Source organism: Sorghum bicolor, chromosome 6, assembly GCF_000003195.3.
Source record: "Sorghum bicolor cultivar BTx623 chromosome 6, Sorghum_bicolor_NCBIv3, whole genome shotgun sequence".
In the NCBI taxonomy this organism is placed as follows: domain Eukaryota; kingdom Viridiplantae; phylum Streptophyta; class Magnoliopsida; order Poales; family Poaceae; genus Sorghum; species Sorghum bicolor.
In genome coordinates this window covers 43,329,829-43,338,891 of record NC_012875.2, presented here as the reverse complement: position 1 = coordinate 43,338,891, position 9,063 = coordinate 43,329,829, and positions in this window count along the sequence as shown.

Genomic DNA, 9,063 nt, shown 5'->3' with positions numbered 1-9,063 from the left:
TCCGGACCCGAATTACCCGAATCCGAGGTACCCGATCCAAAATTCGGATAGCGATTTTGATTACCCGAAATTAGTTTGGGTAATTCGGGTAATATCCCACGGTACCCGAATTACCCAAATATTTGTCTATATCTTTGTATTTATCATGTGTTGTTAGTTAGATATTAGAACTTATCAATTTATTAGAACATAATTCTCTTTGTTTGAACAAGTGATAGTAATATATTGTTCTCTACAAAATACTATTGAAATTCTATACAAATTGCTGCTGAAATTATATATAAATTGCTATTGAAATTTTGTATAGTGTGTTGTTTTTTGAAAATTTGGGTAAATCGGGAATACCCGAACCCGAATTATCGGGTACCCGAAATTCGGGTAGTATTTTTTTAGGACTAATATCGGGTAACAATTTTCATTACCCGAATTTTGAATTACCCGAATTACCCGACCCGAAAAAATCGGGTAACCCGAATGCCCAGGCTTACTTATCGAGTAGAGCACATTGCACGATGGGCAGGAGCAAGTTGGGCAGGTGCGGCCGCAGTGGCAGGTGCGAGGTGGGTAGGCGTGGGTGGCCTCATGGCCTCATCATAGCCCGCAGGCGCGGCCTTGCCGAAGCTAGGGCGGGCAAGCGTGAGGTGGGTGGCATGGATCAACGGTGCGGGGTGGATAGGCGCTCTAGTGGTATGGGGCCGACAGGCACTCTAGCACTGCCAGCGTAGGGTGAGAATGAGGGCACGGTTGGGGTTTTCATGGGGGCACAGGGCCGAGGAGCGTGGCCATGGCTAGGCGGACAAAGGAGCGTAGCCGACCGAGGCGATTGCAAGGGTGCACGACCATTGAGGGCATGGTTGGGGCTCCAGTTTGGAGTGAGCTTCAATGAGGCATGGCTCCGATGGTGCGGGCACCGGCTGCGAACACAAAAAGAAGAAAGGAAAGAAAGAAAACATGACAAAGCGTTATTTGTGTAACCAATAGCAGTGGTAGGTAATTTTCTCCAACCTCACCAAACTTAAGTTGGTGGAGTACCAAAATGGTGAATTTGGCCACTAGATCCACTATTTTGGTGGATCCAAAGAATTTGGTGCATCTGGAGTGTTTGGAAATTTTTTAATAGAGTGAAACTGAAAATGTTAAATCTAGAGTTGGTGAATCTTTGTCAAACAGGCTTGTCTAAATAAATCTATTGATGAAATCAAATAATTTTGGTCATTACGTATCTTGTTCCTTGCAATGACTTTGGTGATTGCAAAGATAAGGTCGTCATTGCAGGCATCAATTTCATCGGCAGACGATCAACTTGTAGCTATTATTGGCAGGTCTCAAAACGTAGGATGTTGCGGCTTGCCCAATGTTTTGAGGTTGATCGTTGAATTCAGCATATGGACTAGACTCTAGCTTTATTGTTCGATAAGGCTATCTTTATTTAGAGCATCGACCACATCGAGGAAAGGCATGAGGGAAGAAGACGATGGAAGAATTTTGATAGAATATTGTGTCTTTTTTATTTCATATATTTTTCATGTGTAGTATTGTGTGTTGAGTTTAAATATAATTCTCTCTTCCCTTTGCAAAAAAAGGACATAAATCATACAAAGAGATTTTGATTCTTAATTTCTCTTACAATATGTAGTCAATTGCTAAGACATCAATATTGTAACACCCAAAAATTTGCAACTTTTGAAATAGGTGAAAAATGATTTAATTTTATATTTTTGTCCTCATCAAACATAGGAAAATAATATTTTTCATTAAACTAAAAATATATCATAAGATTAGTAATATGGTTGTGCATTCATGCTGGAAAATTCATTTTTATTGTAATGTGTGACTTTGACCAAAGTTCAAATATATTTCAAACATATTTTAAATGGATTTAAAAATGGCTTGAAGGAAAAGAATTTAAAGAAAAAAAACAAAAGAAGAAGCAACACCCCTCCCCCTCTCAGATTTCGGCCTGAAAGGCCCAGCCAGCGCCACGCCCTCCCTCTTTCTCCTTTGGGCCGAAGCCCGATTCCCTTCCCCTTTCTCTCGCAGCCCAATAGCAGGCGCACGCTCTTTCCTTTTTTTTCTCTCTCTCCGGTCGATGACTCGTGGGGCCAGCATGTCGGCGCCTATCTCATCTCCTTCCTCTCGCCGAGACCGGGTGGAACACGACCGGGAGCAAAATCAACTCTGGATACTCGCGATTCCTTGCCTATTTGTTTTCCCCGAGGCCCTATAAAGCTCTGTCCCCACCCCGTATTTCTCTTTTCGCATCCAAATCGCCCAAATACGCCCTAACTCCGCTGTTTGGATCTCGGGCGAGGGCTCCTTCCGCCGCCGCGAGTAGCTTCATCTCCTCGGGCCTTCTCCGGCCGTAGAAACGCTCTAGGTGAGCTCGCAAACCTTCCCTCTTTCTTCCGGTGCAATTGTCTTGCTCCGGGATGCACCAGGACGCGAAATCGAATGCTCCGGCGAGCTCCGGGGTGGCATCCATGGCGTGCCACCACGTCGGCCCTATCTCCGGCAGCCGGTCCGCCGAGAAGCTCCCCTGGTTGAATCGTGACCGTCGGATGCAGGATCAAGGGATGAGATTAGAAGTTACCCTTTCGGCCGGCTATTTTTCTAAAGAGACCCTGGAAAGCTCGGGAATTGAACCCGCGACCCTTGGCGCCCTATCCAAGTTTCCGTATTCCAAGTTACAAAGCGTATTCTTGCCGACTGGGTCAAAATGCGTTTTCTGGTATTTACTAAACTGCCACTGGATTTGTTTAGCTCATAAAATCTTTGTTTTAAATCCGATTTGACCCATTCAAATTGCGTTAGGTTTGTATTAATGAGCTCTACATGTTAGTAAACTTAATTCACCAGTTTGAAACTTGTTATTTTCGTGATATTATTTAATTAATTATTTTTCTATATGAAATCTTGGAAAATTCATAACTTCTACATTTTAATTCTGATTTTCGTGAACCTTACGTTTCTATGATCGTAGTGCTGCGTAGAATATTTTGGTAAACTTTTATATTTACTTTACTACTGTTTGGTGTAATGTTCTAATTATAGCTTGTTTGCTTCGTGTATGATTGTCTATATTGGATTGCGTGTTGTTGATTGATGTTTGGGAATAGACGGTGAGCCGTACGTTGGTGATCAAGACCAAGCCTTTGAAGACCAGCAGGCTCAGGGGAGCTTTGATCAAGGCAAGTATAACTGAGGACTATCCTTGCTACCTATACACAATTAATATAGCATTTATCAATTGCATGTGTCCACCTTGATGACCTTAGCAAAATCATAGATGATTGTTATCCTGAATTCCTTGTTACCTATTTGGATATGCATTTGGGTAGCTTTTGCTAGTGCTTGATTATAATCCATGATCTTGTAACATGAATATTTGAATATACAATAAACAATAAAATAAACTTTCTAGCAACTTGAATATAAAGGGTGGAAAGAACTCTGGCTTTTGCTGGATTGATCTTGACCCTCCGTAAGGACTTATCCCTTGGCAAAAGCTGGGATAACTCGTACAACCATGAGGGCTATATGGCTCTGGCTTTAGTCAAGTATGAGTAAGCTTTTCTAGCTTGTTAGCGGTTACCCGAAAGGGCGCTAGAGGGGCTGAACCGACACGGGTATAGTGCGAGCCCCTGTCCCTATGTGTATAGGCTGCGCGTCATTGTGCCATTCGGAAGAGGGGTATCTATATCTGCTCGCGAAGGAAACCTTGCGGCCCTAACTTGTTAGACGAACCTTTGAAAGACTTCATAGTGAACCCTGCTGAAGGGTCGAGATGGCGGACTAGAGGGGGGTGAATAGTCCTTTCTAAAACTTATCGCGTCGGCTAACCAAAACAAGTGCGGAATTAAAACTATCGGTCTAGCCAAGACTATACCCCTCTATCTAAGTTCTCTAGCACCTTGAAAAGATCCTAAACAATCAAGCAAGGTGCTACCTTAGCAAGAGCTCATCTAATCAATTCTAGGAGCAAGGTCACACAAACCTATGCAACTAGTACTTTGCAAACCAGGGGAGCTCCTACACAAACTAGTGAGGCAAAGCACACAAAGCCTAAGCTCACTAGCAAGCTCAATAACAAGGCAACTAATGCCAAATTAGAGAGCACAACTTACTTAGCTACACAAACTAAGCAAAGTGACTAACAAGGTTACACAAACCAAATTAGTCACGCAAGGGAACTACTTCTAGCTACACAAGCAAGAAGGTAACTAGCAAGCTACACAAGCTAACTAATTACAAGAGCAACTACACAAGCACAAGTATATGAACGTAAGAACAAGCTTGTGTTAGGGACTTGCAAACCAACGGGAAGAAAAATGTTGACACGATGATTTTCTCCCGAGGTTCACTTGGTTGCCACCAAGCTACGTCCCCGTTGAGACAAGCTCCAAGGTTGCCGCCGGTCCTCTTGCTAGTGGTGACCCGCAAGTCACACTCTTCCACGTGGAGTGCTTACCACAAGCTCTAGCACTTGACCCGGCCGGACCACTTGTCGCTCTTCACGTCTCGCTCAACTAGAGTTGCTCTTCGCGATCCCCGCGAGGTGAGCACCGTACCCCTCACAATCTCTTCTCCGGAGCACCGCATAATCTCCTTGCGTGCTTCGACGGAGTCACAAGCCACCAAGCCGTCTAGGAGGTGGCAACATCTAAGAGTAACAAGCACCACCGGCTTGCAACACGAACACCTAGTGCCACTCGATGCAATCTCTCAATGCAACGCACTAGAATCGCTCACTCACACAATCGGATGATCACTATCAAGCATATGTGAGTTAGAGGCTTCACTAGCCCTCCCTAAGCATGGACACTAAGTCCCAAGGGTGCTCAGCACCGGCCAAGGCCAGCCACCACTTCCATTTGTAGCCCCAAGAGCTAAACTAGCCGTTACCCCTTCACTGGACAAAACACGTGGGCACCGGACGCTCACAGGGAGCCACCGGACGCTCAACCCCCAGCGTCCGGTGCTCAGGCGTCAGCCACGTGTCACTAGCCATTTGAAATCGACCGTTGCCGCCAACGGCTACAGCGCACGCACGCCTGCACAGCACCACCGGACGCTCTACTGCGTCCGCACCGGACGCGTCCGGTGCACACCGGACTCGTGCGCAGAGAGCTCCGCAAACTCGTAGGGTCACCAGACGCAAGCCACCGGACGCACCCTGAGCGTCCGGTGCTCTCTGGTCAGAAACTCCTCGCGTGCACTTGCTGACGTCACGCTCCACCGGACGCTCGAACAGTAACCGCCCAGCGTCCGGGGCCAGCGTCCGGTGCGCTCTGCTTACTGAGTCAAAGACACCACACCGGACGCTCTGGACCAGCGTCCGCTGCTGCCAACACCAGCGTCCGGTGAGTATTTCTCAGCGAGAAACACTCCCGCAACTTCTCCAAATTTCCCACCGACGCAATAGAAAATATACACTTAATTTTCTCAAAAGCGCCGAACCCACACTCCTCTCAACCCTAGGAACTCCACCTCCTTTGTAAATGTGCTAACACCAACAAGTGTCCAACACCAAAGTGCAAGTGTGTTAGCATTTTCACAAACATTTTCCTAATGGAGTTAGCCTCTCAAACTTGCCACGCCACTCAATCCTAACACGTATGCAAAGTTAGATCGCTCAAGTGGCACTAGATGACCGATATGCAAACAAGTTTGCCCCTCTTGATAGTACGGCCATCTATCCTAAATCCGGTCATAAACTTCTCTACACACCTATGACTGGTGAAATAGAAATGCCCTAGGTTATACCTTTGTCTTGCGCTTTCCATTCCATCTCCTCCAATGTTGATGCAACACATGCACCAACCAATCACCAAATGATATGATCCACTTCATATCATCACGTGACCGTATTGGTTCATCGATCTTGACCTCACTTGCTCTTCACCGTTGCCTCCGTCCATCGGCGCCAAGTCTTGCTCAAGCTTCACCGTCACACGCGGTCCCTCGCTTCAAAGCCTCCGACTTGCCCTTCACTCTTGCAACCGGTCCATCAAGCCAAGCCTCATCTTGATCTTCTCCACCTTGGTCACATGACTCCATGTCATGTCTCATGTGCAGTGAGCTCCTCCATCATCACATCATCACCTGTGGACTAATCTCCTGTGTATCTCACATAAACACTATTAGTCCACCTAAGTTGTCACTCAATTACCAAAACCAAACAAGGACCTTTCACCTGCCGACCTTCCTTGGTAGTGGGTTAAGAGGTCGACGAGCCTCGAGCGAAAGGGTAAATCATGACTCATGGGTAAAGATGTACAACCTCTGCAGAGTGTTAAATCTGGTATACTAGCCATGCCCACGGATACGGGCGGCTCGGAAAACTGACGGAATAGATGGACACTGATGAACATGATTAATGATAATAAAGGATGGTTTATTATGTTGTTTATATGTGTTATTCTTAATTCTTGTATACATTGATCATGTGGTTATGGGATTATTTATGCTACCTTGATATTTGCTATCCAATAATTAAACATGTTATCCACTATTAAAAGCTATGCAGTTAAACCAGTGTCAGCTATTTGAGCCTCATGAACCCCTGGTTATACTTGTTGAGTACGATATGTGCTCACTCTTGCAATTTCCCCCACACTTCAGGAGATGCTTTAGGCTTGTGATCAGCCAGTCAGTTTGATCCTGTGGTGAGGAGCTAATACCCGAAGTTTGGAGTTATCTATCCGCTATTTGATACTGAAGGTTATCTCTTGTATACTAAGTACGTTATATATTTATGCATTGTCTTTTGATATTACCCCTTATTTGTAGCTATATGTGAGATTTGTTTTCTAAAACTCACATATGGTGCATATCTGGTTTTGTCCTTAAAATCGGGTATTACAAAGTGGTATCAGAGCAATGTTGACTGTAGGACGCAAGCCTAATAAGAAATTTGCCGTCTTAAGGTTTTTGGAATTGTCATAAAATCCTTGCTCTATAAACCTTGGTATTTTCATCTACACTATATCCCTATCCTTGCTATTTGTCTCTACCTTGTTGCTTATCTTAAAAGTCCTTGTTCTCACCTTCACTCCTTGAGTTGTTTTGCTTTTAGAACCTTTCCTTATCACCTTCTTGTGTCTTTTGAAGTGGAGTTTTAGAATCTTTACCCTTACTATGAAGAGAACGATAGTATCGCAAGTTGAGTGAAGTGTGAACCTTCAATGCTTAATTGATTGTTATTATGCTTATGTTTGATTTGGATCTTTGTAATGAGTGCAATGATCTTGTGAGATTTCCTCACAATTTCATTAGTTCATAGGCCTAAGGCATAAGGATTAATGAAATAAGTAGTTGGGTTTGGCTATATCCTGTTTTTATCCTTTGCTGATTTCTGGAGCAGTTTGCAATAATGCTGGTGTATCTCAAGGTCTGATCATGCAAAGTTTATCAAATTTTTGTGAGAACAACTAGACTTCAAGATCTTTGTCTGACCGCAAGAATCACCCTCACAGCTAATATGGTTTGGAAGTTACAAAAATCACAAAATGATACAGATGTGCTGTCAAGAATCTGGACCAGTTTTAGTTGCCTACTATTTTAGACAAATGAAACTATAGAATTTGGAAAAGTGGTCTATATAAAAGTTGTAGAAAATTTTCTAAGCTTTCCAACAGTATAATTTGGGACTTATTTGGATAAGTAGAACCTGAGATATGATATTTTCAATTGGATGTTTCTGTTCTTTTACAAAATCTGGACAGATCTGGCATTTCCTATTCTCAGCGAAGTTAAAGACAGAATCTGGGAAAACATGGTATATGAAAGTTGTAGAGGATTTCCTAAGCTTTTCAAAAATGTAAGGATCATCTCTAGATGAGTTAAGTAGCTCGAGATATAATCTTTGGAAGTTACAGCACCCTTGCTGAGACATTATCAGGAAGGATAATATATTTGGCTATTTTACTTAAGCTTAAAGACAGAACCTAAGGAGGTCTTCTACATGAAAGTGGTAGAGAATTTCATAAGTTTTCTAACGGTATAAGCCCCAACTCTATTGGATTCAGAGAATAAGAGTTATGTCCATTTTACTACGCTGGTGTTTTTCATATCAAGAGAAAATTTGAAGATACTTGTTTGCTCTATTGCACATAAGTTCTTTGGAATGTAAGAGGTTCTCAATGTTAGTTAACTTGTCTAGAAAATATGCAAGCTAACTTTCTTGTGTCCCCTAGTTGACCCTCTTAAGGGGGGTATCCCAATTAAAGGAGTTACAATGAGACGGATTGGCTAGTGTTGGATCATATGTGAGGATCACAAGCGCTTGGTAAATTGGTTTTGATTCAAGATATCATCCCATTCAGGGAATACTAAAGGAGATATATGTCATTGCTGATACTCATGGATTGAGAGATATGGTTATGAGGATCAGATGACACCAAAGGTTACAAATTTATATGTACAGTATGAGAGTGAAACAACTTAACCGTGACTAAGGTACCGATAATTGGAACTTAGTGATGAAACTAACCTTGGATCAAGAGACACGGTACAAAAATTTAAAAGACTATGATGTGTAGCATCCAAAAAAAGAATAGGAGAGCTAGCCTCTAGTGTCCCGCAATCAACCTCATTTTAAGGGGGGTAGTACCTTGATATCACTGGATGATGCATATTTAATCCATCTTGAAGTGATAATTGTCTTCTGAGATATCTTATGGTTATGATCATCTATCCTTGCTCGAATATCAATTTGATCATAAGCAAGGAAAACTTTACGGTAAACCTCAATGTGCTAGAGTCACTCGACATTCCTTTGGTTCTTGGCAATGGATGGTTATGTGCACACAAAGGAGTGATCTATGCTACTTAGTGGAAAATTTTCTTAACCGCACCATCAGGAAAAAGAATTGAGTATCAGGGTGGCCATTCCTACTTGAGGAGGCATATCCTTGCTAAGTTATCATGTGTTCGAGTTGTATAAATCAAAAAAAAGTTGGTAGCCGAGATGGACCTTGATTAAATACGAGTAATGGATATTCCATGGAAATTTTGAGGTTGCCTTGGTATACAAGTTGTGAAGTTGAAAGAGTTATCGAAATC